A 20093-nucleotide genomic window follows, 5' to 3' on the forward strand; every position below is an offset into this window, starting at 1 on the left:
TATTACACTGTTCCATCCCTTTGGAATCATTTGAGCTAAGAAGACTGGGGACACTACCATGCCCACTTTAATTCTTCTAGATCCTTCTTCTTTGACATTGACAGTAAAAAGAACCTAATTCTAGAACTCGTAATTCCACATCTCACTACATTTATATGTTTCTTTTCTTCTTTTTTTCCCCCCAAACCACCCAAAATTATGCAATGAAAATTTTTTCTCTTTTTACCTCAACTCTCTAAACTGGATGTGAATGTAACTTCTAATTCATAGAAATACAAGAAAAAGTTTATTAAAAAGACACATGATGTTTCCTTGTATGTGACAAAGAAAGTATATACTCTTTGAGCATCTTCCCTAGAAGTGTAACACAAATGAGAATAGAATCATTTGAATCAGAAGTTTTCAAGATAAGGGCTGATGGCTTGGTTCAGATGGTAAAGTTCTTGATATAGAAGCATTAGGAACCTGAGCTTGGTTATTTAGCACCCACATTCAAAGAGAGGAAGGAGGGGAAAGATGGAGTGAAGAAAGGAAGTAGGGAGTAACAGACAGAGAAAGGAAGGAGAGAAAGACAGAGGAGGAGGTAAGGAAATAAGGAGGAAAGGAAGTAAGCAAGGAAGTAGGGAAGGAAGAAATGGAGGAAGGAGAGAAGGAAGGAATGAGGGGAGGAGGAAGGAAAAGGAAGGGAGAAGGAAGTGAGGAATAGAGGGAGGGAGGGAGGGAGGGAGGGAGGGAGGGAGGGAGGGAGGGAGGGAGGGAGGGAGGGAGGGACAAAGGCTGGCAGATAATCAGGCAGGGAAGGTCAGGAACACTGATGTGTATCCATAATCCCATTGCAGGGAGAACAGAAGCAGGTCGATCCCTATCGATCCCTAGAGATCATTGGACAGTCAGCCTACCTGAATTGATGAGCTCCAGGCTTTTCAGTAAGACATAATCAACCTGTGCACACATATCCACGTGCACACACAACCCCCAAAAGATATGTACACACACACACACACACACACACACACACACATCAATGAAGAGTTCAATGGGATTCCTCCAATACCTTTAAGGACTCTCTTCCAACTCAATCTTAGGTGCATTTTCATCACCATAACAACTCGCACTGAAGACTCCGTGCATAGGAATGTTGAGATTCAAATTGGTGATATGTTAGTACCCCAGGCTAATGTCCTAGTCTCCTGCACCCCTGCTCCCAAGGTAACCAGTATGTGTCCACTCAGACTCTTTAGTATGCCCAGACTTCTTGGTGCCGATAACATTTTACAGCTTTATGTATTCTCTTTATGTCTGTATCCATATGAACAAGTTCCTGAATCTCAGGGATACTTTTGCACTTGAAGGACAATCACTATGTAACCAAGAGGAACATAAAAAAGGGGGGAATTACAATCTAAAGCACTCATTTGGAGCCATATGGGGACTAAATTAAAGCAATTATATAAATATAAAAGCATTTAAAAGATTAAATATACACAGTTCAGGCAAGAAGAAAATGAGAGGGAACAGAGGTTTTTTTTTTTTTTTTTTTTTTTTTTTTTCTGACCGCTTAAGAAAATTTTAAAGTAAGGTTGAATATTAAGGCCTCACATGGCTGGAGCAGTGGATGAGGCTGATCATCAAGCTTAAACCAGATAGATGGAGATCAATGAATTAGCGTTTCCCCCTCTGCTCTTCATAAAATAACCAGGCTTCAAGTCCATGAACGTTTAGTTTTTATTTATTCATTTTCCAATATTTTAGCTTCCTTCGTGATGAAGTTGATTGGAAGATGTGGATAAGATATGGAAACATAATAAGACTCTACAATACTTGTTGTTCAATTTGAGACTTCAGAAAAGTCTCCCTGCGTGATAGTGCAACTTTAAAAGGGGACATAGTCCCATGATCCTACATGCTCTTTTTTTCCCGATGGAAGAGGGTGGCAGGCCATACAAGGTATATTTAAAGCTAGAATTCTGACTACAACCAGGGAGGCACCCTGCTAGGTTCAATATTTTTAGCATGCCAGTCTGCTGTCTTTAGTAACCAGAGTGTGAAACTAAACAACTTCTAGATCATCAGCCAAAAATGATCACATATACACAAATCATTCACATCTCTCTTAATCTTCATGCCTACTTTCAACTTAAAACACAGAAGAGAAACCAAGCTTGCACTTCAACTAGGATGCATTGGCTACCCCATTTTTAATTACCACCTGCTTTCCCAAATGAATAATCTCCAATTAGAGGTTTCCATTATTACTCAGCCTGCTTTGATTGCTCTGATAAAATTCAAGCTGTGATGGCTGCCTCACTTGCTATTGCAAACACTGAAATTAATCTTTGGTTATCCTTGGGTTGGTCTTTATTTACCTCCTCAGAGGAGAGAGGAAGGTAAGAGCCTTGTGACAAGAGTCTCACTGACCCAAATGTGCAGAGGGGAGGGACACAGGGAGGTGTGGGTGATTCAGCAGCTGCACTGCCAGAAGTTCTGTGTTCAGGTATTCAAATCCTCCTTTCAAAGTCAAGAACTATACATGTCCTCCACATACCTTGTAGAGGACTGAGAGTGCTAGGGTGGAGAGAAAGAAGTGGCGAGGGGCTCGTTTCTCCTCTAGAAAGTTTGAAGACTGGGGAATAAGTATCACCCCCTAGCATAAACTTCACCATCTACACATATGACTTAAGCCAACTATAGAGAAACAAAATATCATTTTGGTTTTGTTAATTTATTTTTTAAAAAATGTTGAGGATTTAGTACATGAGTATTGTATTTAAATCATTTCTATCCTACCAACTCTTCCCATGTCCCTCCCACACCCTCTCAAATTATTGCCCTCTTCTTTAATTAATATTGCTTATATGTACATGTATTTAGGGTTGGTTATGTGGACTTGGATAACCTATCAAGGGCTCATTTCTGAAAAAAAAAAACAAACAACTGGTTCTGTTTCTCTCAGCAGCTGTTAACTATCTATAGCTCTTTCCAAGGTGTGGGGCCATGTAAAAATTTTCCCTGTCTTATTCTTGTGTCAGTTGGTGTTTTCATGACAGATGTCTTGTTTAAGTGAGTATATTGAGATTTTAAAGAGTGCAGTATCCCTGTCATGTCTAGAAGACACTACCTAGCAGTCTATGTCCTAATACTCTGCCTTGTGCAACCTTTTCTCTGCCCTTCCTCACCCTTTCCCTGAGCCTTGGATGTAGTAGTTCACTGTAGATTTATCAGTTGGGGTTAGGCATGCAAAGTCACTCACCCTTTACATTTTCGACCAGTTGTAGATTTCTCTGCTGTCTCCATGTTCTGCAAAAGGGAGCTTCTTTGATGAGATGTGAGAGCCCTGCTTCTCTGTGGGTATAAGGATAAGTATGCAGAATACAGGTAGAACTTATATTGGTTTATAAAATATTACAAATATGCTAGATATACTACCTTAGTTAGAATTTATATTGCTGAGAAAAAAAACCACCATGACCAAAAAGCAAGTAAGGATTTATTCAGCTTAGACTTCCATATTGTTGCTCATTCTTCAAAGGAAATCAGGATAGAAACTCAAATGGGCCATGATCCTGGAGGCAGGAGCTGACATAGAAGCCATGGAGGAGTGTTGTTTACTAGCTTGCTTCCCCTAGCTTGCTTTATTATAGAATTCATGTAATTTATTATAGAATTTATGTAATGGGCTAGGCCCATCTACATTGATCACTAATTGAGAAGTGCCCGATAGCCAGATCTTATGGAGGCATTTTCTCAACTGATGCTCTTTGCTTCTCTGACAGCTCTAACTTGTGTCAAATTGATACAAAATGAGCCAGTACACACACACACACACACCACACACACACAGATATATATATATATATATATATATAATTTCTTGTAATGCTCCCCAAACAATTTAGTATGCCAGCTATTTCTTTTCTTTGCATTGCACTGACTAGATACTATAAGTCACCTGGAAATAATTGAAAAATAAATAGAATGATATAGGTTATTAACAGATCATTTACAAGTGCTATGTCATTCTGTAGGGAAAGCAAGCTTCTGTCGCTTTAAAAGATGCTGATGTGGTCTTGGAACTAATCTTCATGGATGTAGAAGAAAGACGACATAGCACTTGATCATTATAAACTTCAGTTTTAAAAAAGTTTTTAAAAAATATTTCCACATCATGTGTGGTATTATGTTGTCACCATGATAAAATAAATGAATACACTGGAAAATGTAAATGCCAGGCCATTGGCCGGCTTCTTTCAAGTCCACACAAGCAGTAGATAAGGATAGAGTTCAACAGGACCTCATATCCTCTGCAGTTACTGGGGTCCATGTATAAGATTGTTACCCCCCCTTTTTTGTCTTCATCTGGAGGGTGAAGAAAGAGCTGAGAAAGCATCTTCTTCCTCAAAGATCCAATGTCTTGTGCTCAGAATCCAGAACTGAAGGTGGTATTTCCTTAGCAACTCTGTATCTCCTTCAAGATGGTGGCAAAGGTGAGGAAAAGAGGCATCCATTTGTAACAATTGGTTGCCAATAGTGGCCCCTGTGTCATGGTATTGGATAAAACTTTACCTTCTTCCTGCCCTGGGTGAGTGAGAATACAAACAAAGGAGGCCTGAGGCAGGACCAGCTGTCATAATTGGGAGCCTTTGAAGAAAGGCTTAAGAAAGCCATTGTGAGCCTAAACAGGGACAACTTTGTTATTCTCAATTCAGAATTTAGAGTGCATTTACATCTGTAGTAATGTTCGTCCTTGGTAATTCATAGCATCTTCTCATTGTCAAAATGATTTGCATGAACACTCAGTTTAGATAACGCAATAACGTACCCTCCTTAGCACATGGTGTCCTGATTATGACAAATGGTGTGATTAGACCTAGTCTATCTCCTCTCTGACATGATGAAGAAGAATTGGTTATTAGATAAAGGTACAGAACAAAGACAAATGGGTCACTAGCAGAGGCTACATGTCACTGCCTAGACAGATGCACCCGGGTGGTGACAAATGGCAACACAGTATGCTCCTGAAGAGGCCACAGAGCATGAAGCACAGCTTGAATCTTGGTATGGGGTAGAGCTGAGAATAGACTGAAAGTAACTAAGGAAGTTACAGAGTCAAGTTGTACAAAATAAGAGGCTCTTGTCACTGATAATCAACTTCAAGAGGCAAAGTAGTTGGTATGTTTTAAAGATCCATCCATCTCTATCCACTTTTTAGTTTTTAGGATTTTTTAAACCCTTTCCAGGATTCTCTCAACGAATTGGGACCATTGATGGGTCAACCAAAAGTACTTATTCTGTTCTCATTAAGAGTAAACTTTTGTGCTAGGGGTAATGAACATAGCTATTAATACATTCAGCTCCTGTCAAAGATTTTAGTTTGGATAATTCTGTATTAACTACTTCTATTGGGATGACCACTAGAAGTTCACATCTTGAGGACCATAAGTAATTCTATTAGTAATGTAGCAGTCAGTGTAAAATGAGGCACAAATCTAAAATCCCTGAGCTTGGAAGCTTAAAAATAGAGGATGTTAACTTCAATTCCAGTCTTCACTCCTGGGCTACATATTAAGAACATGTCAAAGTCATTTTGATTTGCATTTCCCTGAAGACTAATGATATTTATCTTAGTACCTGAGCCATTGGTGTTCTGTTCAGGAAATTATATCTTAACCAACAAGTTCAAGGCTTTTCCATATGTTCTGTTCCATTAGAATTAGTGTATCTGTTAGTCTGGGGACTTTTGGGATAGCATTTGAAATGTAAATGAAGAAAATACTTAATAATAATAATAATAATAATAATAATAATAATAAAAAGAAAGAAAAGAGAGAGAGACAGAGAGAGAGAGAGAGAGAGAAAGAAAGAGAGAGAGAGAGAAGGCTGGACATGATGGCACATGCCTTTAATCCCAGGACTCAGGAGGCAGAGACAGGTGGATCTCTGTGAGTTCGAGGCCAGCCTGGTCTACAGAGTGAGTTCCAGGACAGCTGAAGCTACAGAGAGAAAGCCAGTCTCAGAAAAACCACCATCACCTCCATCACCACCACTACCACCCATCTCCAGAACTCTTCATCTTCATACACTGAAACTATAAACTTAAACGCTGATTCTCAATATATCTATCCTCTGCCACTGGTTATTGTCTTTGGGCTATGGAGAGCACCCTCTCAGAGGCAAAGGGGAGAAGGGATGATATGAAGAACTCTTGGAAGGGGGACCAGCAAGGGGCGCAACATTTAGAATGTAAATAAATGAAACAATAAAAAGGGGTAATAAAAAGAATTAGTGTATCTGGTTTTACATTGAGGTCCTTGATGCACTTGCATTTGTGTTTTATGCAGGGTGATAAATATGGACCAACCTGCATTCTTCTACATGCAGACAGACATCCAGTTATACCTACACCGTTTGGTGAATGTCCATTGCATGGTTTTGCATTCTTTGTCAAAATCAAGTGTCCATAGGTGTGTGGGTTTATCTCTGACTCTTCGATTCAATTCCATTGACCAGCCTGTCTCTTCCTATACCAACACCACAAAGTTTTATTGTTGTTGTTTTGTTTTGTTTGTTGTTGTTGTTTGTTTTGTTTTCCAAGACAGATTTTCTCTGTATAGCCCTGGCTGACTTTAAACACACTCTGTAGACCAGGCTGGCCTCAAACTCAGAAAACCACACAGTTTTTATTACCATTGTTTTGTAGTACAGTTTGAGATCAGTTATGGTGATAAGTTCTGAAGTTCTTTTATTGGTCAGGATTGTTTTAGCAATCCTGGGTATTTTGTTTTTCCATGTTGTTTCAAAGTCCATAAAAAAAATTGTTGGAGTTTTGATGGGAATTGCCTTGAATCTATAGGTTGAATTTGTTAATGTGATAATTTCACTATGTTAATTGTATTTATCTATGAGCAAGGAAGATCTTTCCATCTTCTGATATCTTTAGTTTCCTGATTCAGAGAATCATACAGATTCAGATGTCATACAGATCTTCCACTTTCTTGGTTAGAATTACACCAAAATATTTTATATTATTAGTGGTTATTGTGAAGGGTGTTTTATCCCTAACTCTGAGACTCTCTGCGACTCTACCTTACACCCGTCATAATGGCTAAGATCAAAAACTCAAGGGACAGAACATGCTGGTAAGGATGTAGAGCAATGGGGAGCATTCTTCCATTGTCAGTAGGAGTACAATTTTGTACAACCACTCTGGAAATCAATTTCTCTGTTTCTTAGAAAACTGGAAATAGTTCTATCTTAAGACACAGGAATACCACTCCTGGGCATATACCCAAAATATGTTCCACCAAGACAGTTGCTCAACTATTTTCATAGCAGCTTTATTTATAATAGCCAGAAACTGGAAACAACTTCAATGTCCCTTAAAGAATAAAGAAAATATGGTTCATTTACACAATGGAATACTACGCAGCTGTTAAAAACAAGGACATCATGAATTTTGTAGGCAAATGGGTGGGAATTAGAAAATATCCTGAATGAAGCAACCCAGGCCCAAAAAACATGCATGGTATGGACTTACTTAAAAGTGGATATTAGCCATAAAGTATAGGATAACCATGTGGATACAATCTACAGGCCCAAAGAAGCCAAATAACAAGGAGGGCTTACACAAACACCACACAGATTTTAATACTATTGCTCTGTAGTACAGCTTGAAATCAGTGATGGTGATACCTTCTGAAATTCTTGCTATTGAATCTTTCTCAGAAGGGGAAATAAAATAGAGAACAGGGAAGAGAGAGTGGAAATTGACTGTAGGGGAGCTATTCTAAGATGTGACATCATCTGGGATTGGGGACAGGGTGTCTATGGGGCATCTCTGACTGAAACTTCTATCAGTGGAGGATATGAATCCTGAAGTGGCCACTTCCTGTTGCCAGGCAGGACTCCCAGTGAAGGAATAAGTACAGCACTCCACTCACAAAATCTTTGACCATAAATGTGTCCTGCCTACAAGATGTGAGGGACAAAGATAGAGCAAAGATGGAGGGAATAGCCAACCAGTAACTGTCCCAAATGAGACCCAACCCATGGGCAAGAAACAATCCCTGACACTATTAATGATACTCTGTTATACTTGCAGACAGGAGCCTAGCACAACTGTCCTCAAGAGGCTGCACCCAGCAGACAATGGGAAGAGATACACAGACCTAAAGCCAAACATTAGATGGAGCTCAGGGAGTCCTGAGGAAGATTGAGGGACATGAAGACATGGACTCCACAGGAAGACCAACAAAGTCACTAACCTGGACCCTTGGGGACTCCAGAGACAGAACCACCAAGCAAACAGCAATCATGGTGGACCTAAGCCCCTGCACATATGTAGCACATGTGCAACTTGGTCTTTGTGTAGGTTCTCCAACAACTGGATCAGGGGTTATCTGAGTCTGTTGTTTGCCCATGGATCCTGTTCCCCTAACTGGGTTGTCTTGTCAGCAGGCCTCAGTATTAAAGGATGTGCCTAGTCCTACAGTAACTTCATGTGAGTATGTGGGGGTGTTATACTGGGGGCTCCCCATTCTCAGAGGAGAAGGGGAAGTAGCAATGCAGGGATGATCTTTGTGAGGTGGTACTGGGAGGAAGGAGGCTGATATTGAGATGTAAAGTCATATAAATAAAGTCAAAGAAAGAGCATGTCAAATATAGAAAATGTTCAGCATTTTACTGAACTTGGTTAAGTTTCCATCTTTCACATGAACTTAAATGATTTACTTAATTTCTTTGTGCTTCACTTATAAACTTGTAAAGTTTTTTTTTTTTTTAATATGATGGCTTCATTGTGTTTGTGTCTCTCCCACTATGAGAATGGATCAACTTCCTGGTCAAATTCACGAGTGCTTGTCGCTGAAAATGGCAGCCATATTTCCTTTTTTTAAAATTTTATTTATTTATTTATTTTATTAGATAGATATTTTCTTTATATACATTTCAAATGCTATCCTGAAATTTCCCTATACCCTCCCTCCACCCTGCTCCCCTACCCACCAACTCCTACTTCTTGGCCCTGGCATTCCCCTGTACTGGGGCATATAAAGTTTGCAATACCAAGGGGCCTCTCTTCCCAGTGATGGCCAACTAGGCCATCTTCTGCTACATATGCAGCTAGAGACACGAGCTCTGGGGGTACTGATTAGTTCATATTGCTGTTCCACCTATAGGGTTGCAGACCCTTTAGCTCCTTGGGTGCTTTCTCTAGCTTCTCTGTTGGGGGCCCTGTGTTCCATCTTATAGATGACTGTGAGCATCCATATTTCTATTGATCTATGAATACCTAAAAGCTCAACACATGAAAAGTGTGGAGACCTGACACATGTCTAGATGCTTTCCAGGCTAAGGTCCTCAAGCATTCTCTATTGAAAGTTTCAGTTTTCTCCTTATTGCTAAGAAACACAGGAAAAGAGATCCGTTAATGATTCCTGGTAGAGTGACAAGCAATCCTATAGATGCAATTTCAATTCCTTTATACAACAACCCTTGCAATAACTCCACTTTTGTCTCCCTTCCCAGGATTCGTCAACCAAAGGGAGTTAAACCTGGTGTATGAAAATATCTTGAAGTCAGCCCAAGATACCCCAAGACCAAGTTCTGAGCACAAAGAAGACTTATTTGCTCCAGAGGGACAAAGAACAGGGAAATAAGTGACAAATACAGGAGACTGAGGGAAAAGGAGAAGATAAAAGGAATAAGAGAGAGTGAGAAGGGATATTTGTTATGGACTTGGGGGGAAAAGGACAGCCTCTGGGTAAAGAGGAGACAGACTTGGCCCAAAGGCAAATAGCAGTTTATAAAGGTGAAAGAAAAATCTCTTTGTTATGGTGATGCATTTACTTTTGATTGGGCATGCCAATCAGGGGGTTTGCTGGACTTTTATATGTTGATAACTGGACCTTGGTGGTCAGCCTCAAACTGGTAGGGAGAGTGGCCAGATAAGGGAATAGACCTTGGTAGCTAGCTTTAAGAATGTAATCTAAGGGATTTTTGCCAGGAAAAGGAAATGGGGTAAGGGTAAGACTTGCTAGAACCATGTTCACCATGCTGGAACATTCTAGAGCCCTTCAATGCGCACAATCTTGCAGAAAGGCTAAGCCATTCCAGTAAAATTGTGAATTGGACTCAGATGAACTAAACTACTACCTCCAGATTGAAACTTTCTTCTTGTACGGAGGGAAGGAAGCTGACTTGTTGGTCTTAGAAGCTCTGAAAATGTAATATACATAGTAAACAATGACCAGCAAGGAGACTCTTCCAGGAAGCTACCTGCAAGTTGAGCAAATAGCTCCAAGGATGCAGCTTTCATGAGCCATTATACAAGTAGGGCTTGGAAATTTTTGGCAATGTCAGCTGTTGTTCAGTTACCTACGCTACTGTAAGAAATATTGGTCATGTTCCTGTGAGTGCTACCAGTAAACTCACTGTTTTACCAAGCTAGACTTGGGAGGAATAATTCCTTGTGGTCCTTCACTGATGCTCTATCCAAGCTGGGAAGACATCTGTTTCCATCTCCCTGGGAACATACATCCTGGCCAGTTCCACCTCTCAGAGAATACTGACCACCTCCTGATATCTCCCTTCTTAGAAGGTAGCATCAGACATTTTGGGGACTTCTCAGTATTAAAATGAAGTGAATAGTGCATAATTGTCCAGATCAGATCTTAGCACACAGTTAACACAAACTATTTGTGACCATTAAAGCCTTGAGATAATGTGGGTCTCTAATGCATGGCAGGGATGCAATGGAAATTCCTGTAATGCTACCCTATCTAGACCTGTTAGACATTCTCAATGTCTTTAATGACAAATAGATAATTTTTGTGGTAGTTCCTGCATCATGGAGGGGAAGTTGTTCACACAGCAACAGAGGCAGTCTTAAACATATTTCTTCTTTCTGTGCTTATTGTTCTCTTCATGTATACTTATTTTCAAGCATACACAGAGAAAAAAGTGGCCAAAATACAAGGCCCCCAGTTCACATGGCATGAAATTCATTAAAGTACATCTCATGAGCATTTATACTGAGCCATGTATTCTTCTAGGCATGGAATTCCAACAGTGAACTAAGACTCTGGCACTCTGGAGCTTAAAGATCATTAGAGAGACAAGAAATAGAATATCTAAATCATTTAAATGTTAAATAAACGACAAACCAAATGCTCTGGGAAAGGCAAAGAGAAAGATCCAGGCTCGGGCACATAGGACTGGGGTAGGCTGCTGTGGCTGTTAGTTTAGGGAGAATTGGACCCAACTGGCACCGATGTAATTAATATCATCTCAGAGATAATAGTTCTGAGATGAAATTGCAAATGGTTAATGCTGTTTTGTATGAAAAGTGGATGGGAATGATAATTTAAGAATAATCATTTTAATTGATGTTTATGTACCAGAGAGATGGTGAGCTCATGGTGGGAAGAGAGGGTGTACCAGAGAGATAGTGAGCTCATGGTGGGAAGAGAGGGTAAGCTTGTGATCAGGGATGTTCTGCCTTGGCTATGCTGGTGAATGTATTTTATTTTAATCTCCTTTCTGGGTATGAGGACACCTTTCCAGGTAGCCACAAGCACTTTTTTTTCTGCCTGGAAAAGACCTCCTTATTTTTTCTCTTGCAGTGAACAGAGAGCATCAATATCACTATATGAAACCTCAATATCATCAGCTAAAGACTGGAGAAGAAAGCTCGGCCCATTAGTTAGAAATATCACCACTGGGGTTGTATGTTTGATCTGTCCTCATGTACAAGGTAGATACTGCTAGAAATTTTTCTACCACTCAATAATGAATAGAGATACCGTGCTTTCCAACGAAATGGTTAACAGTGTGTATAGTGACTTACAAGTCCTTCTTGATCTAATGATGTAAAAAAACACACAAAACAAACAAACAAACAAACAAAAAACTAGCATTGCAGAATACTTACATACCTGAAAGATGGTCTGAATAATTTGGAGACGTGGGAAACTGTATGAGTGCTATGATTATATTCTTGACATTATTTTTACAAAAATGAAAATAACTAAAATACAGACAGATGTTATCTCTGCTGGCAGATTTTTTTCTTTTATAAAATTAATATGTCACTTTATGATACAAATATAAAAGAATGAAAATGATATTTTGAAAGTAATAATGAAGGAAAGCAACTCCTTGAAGATATAGCTGCATTCTTATAGGAAGACATGAAAATTCCTTTCAAAGCATTAGGATAGCCTGAATTTCATTTACATATGTGTGAAGGGGGTCACATCAATAATGCACTAATCAATAACTTGTTCTCCAGTCACTATCCTTCCATCACTGTACATACACACACAGACACATACACACAAACACACACACATAGGCACAGACACAGACACATACACAAGAAAAAGCCTTGGTTTTATAATTTGTCATTTACAGTGGCATAAATATCCCTCTGTGGATAATTCTAACCTACTAATGTCAAGTGCTCACCTTGGTACCACCTACACTAGAAGTTTCACAATTTGAAATTCTGTGAAAAAAGAAACCTTATAAGAATAGTTATAGGTGACATGAAACAGCAAATATCCTTCTAACAAAAGGCCCTGCATTATGTCACTGTCTGGTGATTGGTAAGATATAATCAGCTCTGATTATCAAGTTACTTGATTATCTACCAAAGTATATAACTGAATAGTGCCATAGCTGCCCAAACACAGTCAAGAATGAAGTTTATCTCAGATTGGCTTCTTCTACCATCACATCATTCTACCATCACATCCTATCTACCATCACATCCTGTCTTCCATCACATCCTGTCTACCATCACATCCTGTCTACCATCACATCCTGTCTACCATCACTCCTGTCTACCATCACATCCTTTCTACCATCCTATCCTGTCTACCATCACATTCAGTCTTCCAGGGCAAAGTTTCCAAAGAGCCACAGGATTTTTGCCAATAGAAAATTCACTGCTATATTTCATGACTAATATTTTATTCTTGCAATATTTTATTTTTCCTTTTTAATAGTAAAGAGAGTCAGGTCCTGAATTTTATAGCCTTATATTCAGTGTTTCCAGTACATTTCATAGAATTTTCAGAATGAGGGTGATAACTCACCCCACTTGCTGTTTCTGGATGGGGTGCTTTTGCTAAGTGGGGCTTTAGCATGTGAGCAAGAAAACAGTTCTACACATTGAAGTGAAGTATTAGTTAAAAATCGCAAAGCTATAGCTATCTTGAGGAATCAGCCAGTAAACTCTCTCTCTCTCTCTCTCTCTCTCTCTCTCTCTCTCTCTCTCTCTCTCTCTCTCTCTCTCTCTCTCTCCTCTATTCTTCCTCTAATTCTTTCTCACTACTTAAGTCTACTAAAAGCTATACCACACCGAGTAGACCAAAAGTCGTGTGCAGTGACCACTCTTGGAAACCACTGGAACAATTAGAAGGTTGAAGGCCAGCTACAATTGACCTCATGGCACCTCCCAACCCTATAGCTTTTTAATACCCAATTCACTAAATGTGCAAAGAATCAGTATTAGTCTGGTCTCCCCCCCCCCCCTTTTTTTCTTAGTCTGGCTGTCAGAATACAAAATGACTATTCTAAAAATCTCTGGTTCATATTCAGAACTACACAGATTCATAATAGTCAAATAATCATCTTAGAGAGCCTTTTGATATTCTTGCATTCAAATTATACCTGGAAGCAAGGAAATTACAGTTTATTTGAAGGCCAATTTTCTCTTGGAAAAACTTTAATGCTGTCACCCTTATTGACGGAGCTGATTTTCCAATTCATGATTTTCCAGGGGAAACCAATAAAAGTTGATCCATTTTTTAATTTGCTCACTGATTTGACCCAATACACGGCAAAGCCAACTTGAGGCAGATAATGTTTGTTTGGGATCATGGTTGGTGGTACAGTTCATCATAGACAGGACATGACTGTGGCTCTAGTTTTGGTGTCAGGAGCGTGAGGTGGCAGGTTACAGTCTACTCAGGCAGGAAACCAAACAAATGCTGGTGCCCAGCTACCTTTCCTTTTTTTTCCTTCTTCTACAGCCCAGGATTACAGTGCATGGAGTGGCTCTGCCCTCACTTAGCTTGAGTCATCCTCTGCAGTTGAACCTATTAGGAGATATACCCAGAAGTAGGGCTCCTCAATGATGGTTATCTTCTTGTCAAGTTGACAGTGAAGACAAACACCACTGGGGCAAATTATCTTTTACTCTCTTCTCACTCTGGTGCTTTCTTTCTTATTAATTTTCTCTTTGGTTTCAGTATTTCTTACCATCTAGGTGGTGAGAAATAATTAGTGAATGTTTAAGAATCTGCCAGCAATCCCAAACACAACATAAGACATATGAAGTCTGATATTCTCCCATATCATCTAAAAAATGATGAAACAAAACTCTCTGAGTTAATAAAAACACAAAAACCACAGACTTACATACTCTCAGGAGATAATGAAAAAAAGCCTTGGCCTTCTTCCCTGCCCATTTAAAAGTGAGAAGCCAACAGGATGGTGCTCTGTGCTGATCTAAAACAGTGAGAAATAATTCACAGACACTTGTCAGTCCCACGGCTCCTCCCCTCGCACATCTCCTTGCTGCACTCACTCTCCCTCCAATGAACGGCTTAGTATAAAATGACTATGCTTATACCTGCCAATATTAGGAACCATACCTGAGAGCTACAAGCACAACACAAGGAATTTCAAGGGATGATACTCCTCTGCCAGCATCTGCCCTGTGTTTCTCCATTTGACCAAAAATGTTTTTCTTAACGCAGCCATATGTTCATGGATTTGGCTGTCAGAGAGAGGCTGGATTCTTTCAAAATTGTTTGATGTACCCATTAGGGAAGAAAGAAGATATGTTTTCTGCTTGTAAAGAAAAAATGTCAAAAAACAAACATACAAAAAGAACATTATCAACCAATAAGAACCCCCAAACCTCCCTGGTACTAAACCACCAACCAAAAAGTACACAGAGGGGATTTATGGCACCAGCCTCATATGTAGCAGAGGGTTGCCTTATCTGGCATCACTGGGAGAGGAGCCCCTTGGTCCTATGGAGGCTTGATGTCCCAGGATAGGGGGATGCTAAAGTGGTGAGGCAGGAGTGGGTGGATGGTGTGGGAGCACCCTTATAGTGGCAATGGGGAGGTGGGAGGAGGAAATAGGGAGATTGTGGAGGGGAAACTGGGAATAGGGATAACATTTGACATGTAAATAAATAAAATAAGCAATGAAAATGAAAACAAAACAATCTAAATAAATTGTCACCAAGTGTGCTGCTTATTGTCCTACTGGGCTCTAATGTCTTAGGAGAATAAACCTGAACCATGTTTACTGTGTTAAGCCACCAGTATTTTGTAGTTTCTTGAACTATCTATCTATCTATCTATCTATCTATCTATCTATCTATCTATCTATCTAAATAGTAATTTACCTATTTATCTATCTATTTATATTAGTCTTTCATGTGATAGATAGAAATATTTATCACATTCCTACTCTGACTAAGATATTGTTTCTCTTTTTAAAGGTGTGACTAAATAGTATCTTCTTGCGTGCGCCGGACTGGCCAGCAGTAACAACGCTGCAACAGGATCCTTCTGCACACGTTTATTGAGAGAGCTTGATTGCAGAGGCGAAGAGACCCCGAGCCCAGAACTGGTGCTGTTAATATAGGCCTAGGAGAGGCGTTTCTCACACCCGGATTGGTTATGCACTATGCCTCATTTGCATGTTCCTCATCTGATTGGCTACTCTCTCTCTCAGTACCTCACAGAACCTCATTAACATACCTCATTTGCGTGTCTCACATCTGTTTGGTTATATTCTCAGTACCTCATTAACATGCCCGGGCCAGGCAGTGACTTGGCAAAAAGTTTTACTGCATATGTACACATTGGTTGTTTGTCCAAACTTATGCGTGGTGGCCAGCAGTAGTCAGTGCCACTCTGCAACTGCACATGTGGCTTCCCACAGTATGGAATGTAAGATATTCATATAATATATATATATATATATATATATATATATATATATATATATATATATACACATATATATATATTAATATATGTATATATATGACATTCATATATTCATGTGTATAATATATACCAGGAATATATCATGAACTGTGTCATTTAGGATCTAATAAGAAAATAGGAGTTAACCTATTTCTATTAAGCAGAGGGTATTTAGTAATATAATAGAATAAAAGAGTATTTCAAGAGCTAAAGGGTTAAAGAGGAGACAGGTAAAATTATTCATACCATGTACAGAAAGTTAGTACTGCTTTTAGGTCCTTAGAGCAAAATCTTCCTAGAGGACACATTTACGTGGTGCTGGAGTTCTTGTTATCTGAGTGCCAACCCTTGCCATGAACTGGAAGCCTATATTCCCAACCTCTACTCTTTCTGCTCTGGCTGCCATTGCTGAAACCTGCGGCTGCCACGGTCAATGCCATCGAAATAATTTCTGCCAGCAAAGGCGTTCCTGTTAAGGATGCCAGAGACATTGCTGAGACACCCACATTCCAGGCTCCTATTGCCACACCACTCACAAAATACAAGCTGCTCACAGGGAATCTGGGATACAGTGTCGACTGTTTATATAGAAGATGATTGGTATGGACACCAATGCATGCTACTGTGAAATGGAGAAAAAAAACCCTTCCTGCCTGTCTTTATAGAGACAGATATTCAGTGCTCTATTCTAATAGCAGGGTAACATGTAACTGTTAACAGAGTTAGAGATGTGGATGCATCTACCAACAGAGATAAATCTAGAAAAATACAAGGTTGAAATAAAAACATAGGAGAAAGCCTTGTGTTCCTCACAGGTGAGTTTTCATGCAACGAGATATTCAAATTATTTAGAACAGTTAGCAAACACATTGGAGAGAATGAATCATAAAAATATTAATCTCCCTGAACTGATGCAAGGGTTAGATGAGATACCACGCCCAAATACTCTGGTACAATGTCTGTCCCTAAAGTGTGGTACTCAGAGGAAACTGGTTCCATCCCTCCCAGAATCCCGACCTCACATTCCCATTGCAGGGATTTTGTAGTTCACCAATGGCTTTCAGATCCGTCGGGTTTTCATTTTATCATCAAAATGGCCAGTGGATTTGGGATCCCCCAAAAGCTTGACTTGGCTTTCTCATTGTCTTTCCAAGACAGGGACACAGTGACTTCTTGAGAACCAGAGAAAGCTCAGCCTGCTGCGCCATGGCTGGGCAAAGCTTCCTTTGCAGTCTATAGAAGAGAGGGCTGCAGGTGTCCCCAGCTAACTGTTGAGCTGCTGTTTGCCTGGATATTCACGGAGCTCATAAGCTCCAGATAGAATGCCATCCTGTGTATTCCGCAGTCATGCTCCCCTTCAGTGCTCTTGAAATCCAGGTAGGTCAATGGCATCCCATCTGCACTTGTGCTTTGCCAATAGTTTTACTATAATGTAAAATGACATTGCCATTTCGTCGATGGGCTGTTGTGTTGGATATCTGATATTTCAGTGTCTCTCTCAAGTTTACATCCTTTCTAAGGTTCCAAGAAACAGGATAAAGGGGGAAGCCATAGTCCTTTTAGGAACCAGGGAGAACAAAAATCAAAGGAAGACATTTTGCTTTCAAAGAGTCAGTTCCCTGAGCATAGAAATCACAAAGCTATGCTCAAGAGTGTGTGACATGTGGAGACCACAGTGTCTTTTTCAATTTTTCAATAAGTGACTTCAACTTATTCACGATTCCTTCCATGCAGCAGGGGTAATTTCTAATTTACAATATCTGATATGATTCATTAATCTAGAAAATTAGATTTTGAGGGGAACATGGCATACATTTCCAAAAAAATTTAAAATCCAGCTTTGTGCTCTTTCATTCGCCTTCAGAGAAACATTTAGGCCAGCAAAGGCAGAGGAAATTGATTTAGCGACATGATTGCCTCTGTTTGTATCGCTGGATGGCTTTGTCTTCAAGGAACTCTCTAGGAAGTGTAAGGCAGGGATGCTGGTGAAAACACGAGACTATTCATGCACACTGTGGACAGTCATAGGGAGAGCTTAGGGACACAAGTACAGGGAAGCTCTCAGTGCACAGTAGCACTGTGGGACTTGCCACCAAAATTCCCACCGCAATCTCTTAGAGGATGGAAGTGAAACAGGAGACAGATTTCCAGGCCAGACTGTCAGAGGAGGCTGTATGTGGAACCACTGACACATGGAGGCTGGTCTAACCTCTCTCACCTGTACAGAAAGCATTACACATGCCTCTATGGACAGTGGTGGCACAGTTTTAATAGATGACATATTGTAAATGTTTTGAGATGCCTCGTGGGTATAAATTGCAGTGGTGTTCTTACTGAGCAGTATTCTGAGGACAAAAATATAGTTAACACCTATGTCTGAAAGTCATTACACATAATATTTTCTGCTCCTAGTCTTTTTCCAACTCTGAGCCAAAGCACCTAATGAAGGTTTCTGAAGCAATCGGGAACCACTGGGGCAAGGCCATCAAATCATTTTTCATCGATGAAGTAGTGAAAATGAAGATCAGAAGAAACTCGTTGTCATAATTTCTGTCTTGCTGAGCAGTGGAGCTCATTTAGAGACATCTACAATGACCATGACCTGCAACTGCTCACGGCATGTCTCACATCCAAAACAGTGCTCCCCACACTATACCTTACAACCACAACCACAAGATTAAACTAATTGGATATTGCTTTTTTTTTTTTTTTTTTTTTTTTTTTTACGAAAACAATGTAGCTTCTCCAAGCTTCCTAATTTTACATCCAGCAGGCCACATGACTTCAGGACTGCTTTAATTTCATATTAGAGAAGTCGACATGCTTCTAACACAACACCATTCTTCCTAGTATCTAATCATCTCCCTTTCTCAGTACTTTCACTTAACGTCTGTATATTTTCTTTGAAGGGCTGAATCAACCTGATTAGGTATTCTTATTGTTCAGCATAAGTTTTTGCTGTTCTTTACAATTTCCTTCCTGGTACCCCACACCTTTATTCACACTAATTTCAAGAAAGTGATATTTGATTACAGTTACGTAACTCTCCCACTCTAAAGAATAAACACAAAAGAATATATAAAATAATACAATTATGAACTCCTTCAAGCCCTTTAGCAATAGCAGCCTCAGCTATGAAGGCTGTTGAGATAGATACCTCAGTTGGTAAAGTGCTTTCAATACTGACTTCCGATCCCTAACACAAAGTATGGTGGTGGTGGAGAGAGAGTATCTGAGACTTGCTGGCCAGATAGTCTTGTTAGATTCATGAGATGCAGTTTCAGAGAGACCTACTCTTATAAAGAAAGGTGGAGAATGAGAAAAAATCACACAACATAAATACCTGGCTTTCACATGCACATATACACACATCTGTATGTATGTCTGCGTGCGCGCGCGCGCACACACACACACACACACACACACACACACACGCACACACACACACACGCACTCACGCACGCACGCACTCACGCACGCACAGGCACACACACACTAACAACCTTGGCTATGAAACCAATTATATTTTAAAACAAGTATCCAGTTGTTAGCTCAAGATTTAGGGGGTTGAAAAATTTGGCAATCTGGCAGTTAGTTCTCATGCTCTCAGCTAGTTTACTAGAACACATTGTGTCACTCTAGTGGGCAATGCTCTTGTTCATCTATTTGGTGGTTAATCAAAAGGCTATACCAGTAACTGGGACAGATATCTTTGTTATCCAGACATTAAACCAAATTTTCCACACTGCAATGATTTCACAGTCCCAAAGGCAGCAAGAAAAAACAAACAAAAAACAAACAAACAAACAAAACCAGGCCCATATATTTAAGCACATTCAAGCCTCTCCTTGCTTGCTTTGAGTGATTATGTAAAGCAATTGTGGCCAGTACTTCCTATAGGCTATGAATAAGTGGGGAATAGTTTCTCATCACATCATCATCACAGGCGGTAACTCATGTACGTTTCTAACCTTTTTGCACTGGTCCTGTTCTACATCCTTCTTCCTGACAGAAACTTCATCTTCTTCTGTGTGGACCAAAAATCTACCAGGGAAGTCTTTTGTCTCTCATCATTTCAGC

This window comes from Mus musculus, chromosome 19 (assembly GCF_000001635.26).
Source record: "Mus musculus strain C57BL/6J chromosome 19, GRCm38.p6 C57BL/6J".
NCBI classification, from domain to species: domain Eukaryota; kingdom Metazoa; phylum Chordata; class Mammalia; order Rodentia; family Muridae; genus Mus; species Mus musculus.